The sequence below is a fragment of the Tachyglossus aculeatus genome, chromosome X2 (assembly GCF_015852505.1).
Source record: "Tachyglossus aculeatus isolate mTacAcu1 chromosome X2, mTacAcu1.pri, whole genome shotgun sequence".
NCBI lineage: Eukaryota > Metazoa > Chordata > Mammalia > Monotremata > Tachyglossidae > Tachyglossus > Tachyglossus aculeatus.
In genome coordinates this window covers 21,131,519-21,135,616 of record NC_052100.1, presented here as the reverse complement: position 1 = coordinate 21,135,616, position 4,098 = coordinate 21,131,519, and the positions used below count along the sequence as shown (strand labels likewise).

The 4,098-nt window shown below is 47.8% G+C and overlaps 1 non-coding gene across 1 annotated transcript; it reads left to right on the top strand.

Moving 5' to 3' along the window:
* The first annotated feature begins 1,622 nt into the window (after positions 1-1,622).
* Positions 1,623-1,760, top strand: LOC119949755. Its single transcript, XR_005457292.1, has one exon. It is a non-coding gene; the product is annotated as a small nucleolar RNA SNORA7 (small nucleolar RNA).
* Positions 1,761-4,098: the final 2,338 nt, after the last annotated feature.

Sequence of the window (4,098 nt, the reverse complement as noted above, 5' to 3'; positions counted from 1 at the left end):
TAGGGCTCCAAGAAGCGTTGAGATTCTCTCTGCTCTCCTCTTCTGGGAGAAATATTTTGCTGGGAATTGGTGTCCACTCTGATTGGCTTCCAACACTGCCTGTCTGGAACTTGTCTGGGAGCTGGTAATGTGTCCTGTTCTTCTGGTGTCTCCAACAGTCCGGCATCTGTGGACCCACCCCCCGCAGGCCAAATCCTGTTCCTTCTCCAGCTGTGGTGGCCTGACACATTGACATTACCAACATGTTTTGGAGTCTGGGCATCTCTCAGGAGAGCTGGGTAGGGGAAGCAGGAAAGTATAACTGGAGTTCTACTGTGGTTTTGTGTGTGTGTATGTGTGTGTGTGTGTGTGTGTGTGTGTGTGTGTCCCATCTGCACACCAGCCCTGAGAACAGCGCCGTTGAGCTAAACCCTGGGGCCTTGGCATCAGCCGTAGCCATTCCGAGCAGCCCAGAAAACTGCAGCACCCAGGAGCCTGGCATTGGCATTTCTAGGCTAATCATCCCTTCCTCCTCTGCCTTCCCCCAGGGGCAGGTGACAAAGATTCCTGTAACAGCCACGCCATAACAGACTCAGACTTTGGCTTCTAGCCTTATGGGAAATCAAAACAAAACTGGTCCAGCTGAGGTATCATCAGCATCATCTCATTAATGAATTAATAGTGATTGAGCCTCCAGAATGTGCTCATCATCATCATCATCATCAATCGTATTTATTGAGCGCTTACTATGTGCAGAGCACTGTACTAAGCGCTTGGGAAGTACAAATTGGCAACACATAGAGACAGTCCCTACCCAACAGTGGGCTCACAGTCTAAAAGGGGGAGACAGAGAACAAAACCAAACATACCAACAAAATAAAATAAATAGGATAGATATGTACAAGTAAAATAAATAAATAAATAAATAGAGTAATAAATATGTACAACCATATATACATATATACAGGTGCTGTGGGGAAGGGAAGGAGGTAGGATGGGGGGATGGAGAGGGGGAAGAGGGGGAGAGGAAGGAAAGGGCTCAGTCTGGGAAGGCCTCCTGGAGGAGGTGAGCTCTCAGCAGGGCCTTGAAGGGAGGAAGAGAGATAGCTTGGTGGATGGGCAGAGGGAGGGCATTCCAGGCCCGGTGCTCAGCACTCTGGAGACCATGCAGAAGACACTGTCCTGGCCTTGCAGGAGCCAGTGATCTCATCTCAAAGCACTTTACCATCAAGTCTCCCCAATATATCCCACTGGGGCCAAAGCCAAGGGACGTGTTTGCTGGATCCTGCCTTCCAAATCTCCACACTTACCCAAGCTTAGATGAATCGCCTTTCTCCCAAATAAGCTAAGAAGCTGTTTTCTGGTAAAGCATGGGCCTGGGAGTCAGAGAACCTGGATTCTAATCCCAGCTCTACACTTGTCTGCTGTGTGACCTTGGGCAAGTCACTTCACTGTGCCTCAGTTTCCTCATCTATAAAATGGGGCTTTGATACCATTTCTCCCTTGTATTTAGACTCTTAGCCCCACGTGGGACAGGGACTGATCATCTTATATTTACCCCAGTGCTTAATGCAGTACTTGGTACATAGTAAGCACTTAACATATACCACTGAAAACATTTATGAAGTGCTTACTGTGTGTTACCCCTCTCAGGGTCACACCTGGAGAGTTTTCAGTACTCTACCAGTCTCGGCTATGGGAGGTAGAGTCAAGCAGAGGCCTACCCATTCCATTCCTAGCTGGGCCAGTAGCCAGCAAATGGAAGGCAATCTGCTACAAGTCAAAACTCATCCGTGCTGGGCAGCAGCAGCATGGGAGAGAGTCAAGGGTGGAGACTCAAGTTTACTGCGTGGAAGTAGGCAATGTTAAACCACTTACGTATTTTTACCAAGAAAACTCTATGGATACGCTACCAGAACGATTGCAGATAGAGAGTGGGGTGTTCTGGGAGAGATGTGTCCGTGGTGTCGCTATGGTTTGGAAATGACTCGACGGCATAAGACAAGACTGTGTGATATCCTCTTCCCCTCTTCTCCTCTCTCACCCCAGGGATGGGAGGGCAGTGCCCATGGGGGTCAGACACAGGCAGCGGCAGCAGCAAGCCCCCTCCCTTGCCCCCTGGACCCATTAAGTGAGTACAGGAGTCCCCCACATGGGCTGTAGTGCTGTCTCCAGGGACGGGTGAGTCCTGATCTCTCCAGGGTCTGTCATCTCCCCCAGGACAGCGATAGGTTTCATCTGTGCTGCTCAGGTACAGGCCTGGGAGAGGGCTCCCAGGTACTGTGTGATAAGCATCTAAATCCCACTCCCGCCCTTGCCCCTCTTCCTGCCTCATCTTGTGTGGTGTTTGTTGGAGGCCCCACATTGAACCCAAGGTTCTGGGTAGAGATTGGAAATGCTTTCTCCCTCTCTCTTTCCCCCTTCTCAAGAGTCACATTTCATCCCAAGAAGAGTCACCCGATCCACAGTTTGCAGATCCCTGTCCTAAACTAATTAGGATTCAATTTTCTCTTCCCTCTCATCTCTAGCTGATGAGTTTCTGATAATAATAATAATTGTAGTATTTGTTAAGCACTTACTATGTGTCAAGCACCGTTATAAGTGCTGGGCTGGATACCGATTTTGTCAGGTCAGACACAGTCTCTTGTCTCACAACACAGTAAGCACTCAATAAATATGATTGAATGACTGAATGGGACTCACAGTCCATATAAGAGGGAGTATGATTCAATCCCCATTTCACAGATGAGGAAGCTGAGACCCAAATAAATGAAATGACTCATCGAAGGTCACAGAGCAGAAGAGTGGTAGAAATGGAATTAGAACCCAGGTCCTCTGACTCCCAGGCCCATGCTCGCTAGTGTTCCTGGCTCTTCCAAAAATCCCTGAAATGGTAGCTGTTTGTCAGGACTTCTGCCAGCCTTATCGCTCCAATCAGTTTATTAAGAAACATCATTGTCCTGGATCCCTTGCTAATAAAATGCACTGAAATGCTAATTGGCTGTCCTGGCTCTCAGAAGCAGAAGGATAAAAAAAAACTTGATTTCCTATCCCACCCTCAATCCCTATCCCCTGCAGCAAATCCCAGCAAGAAGTCAGAGAACCAACTATCTCGATCATCAGCCATTAGAGCAAAAGCTCCTTTGTGGATGAACGCTTGGCTGTGTTCTTTTAGAGCCTATGCTGAGGACAGAGGCAGCCATGTGCGTATCTGGGTTTGTCTCGGATATGTGCATGTGGCTCCGCATGTGAACAGAGAATGTTCCAGGATAGGGTGGACTCACCTTTTGCACAAGACCAAGCTTTCTTAGATTGACCCTTGGGCCTCCAGGGAGTAGCTACCTCCTAAACTAACCCTAGGGTGGTGACTGATGGCCTTCCTGGAAACGGGACAAAGAGATGCAAAAGATGGTCCCTGTGTTTCGCCAGGCCTGTTGCATTAACCTGATGACACACCAGATGCCATTTTCTGGAATTCACATTATCCTAGAATGTTTCTCTGGAGGAGCCACTAAACTCCCCACTTGATCCTGAGGCTTCGAGTTCCCTTCCCAGGTATGTGTGAAGTCTGGTGCAGTGACTGAGCCATGGAACTCAAAGGCAGGAGGGGCAGAGGAGTGAGGCTCAGTTCCAAAAAGGAAAAAAAAAAAGGGACTTAAAAGTGCCTGCTTCTGTTTTGGACAGGGAACAGGTCAGTGGCAAACAGGACTGTCCAGTATAAACTGGGATGACTGTACACTGTATTTCCAAAGCAGAGTCAGGACACCTTTTAACAATAGCCGAGCCACAACACTTAAGTCTCAGTTGCCAGTAGCACCCTAATACTATACACCCTTGTCTCTGATACAAGTTTCTTAGCTATCAAATGGTTCCAATAATGTCTTAAAAATTACAGGGCAAAATTTCCTATGAGTTCCAGAATGTCTGAGTGCTCCCTCAGCCTCTTTAGCAACATAAATGTCAATCAATCAATCAGTCAAAGGTAAATAGTGCTTACCACATGCAGAACACTATACCAAGCACTTGGGAAAATTCCACTCAACAGAGTTGATAGGCACGATCCCAGCCCATGAGGAGTTAACTTTCTACAGAGGGAGATAGGCATTAAAATAGATTAGG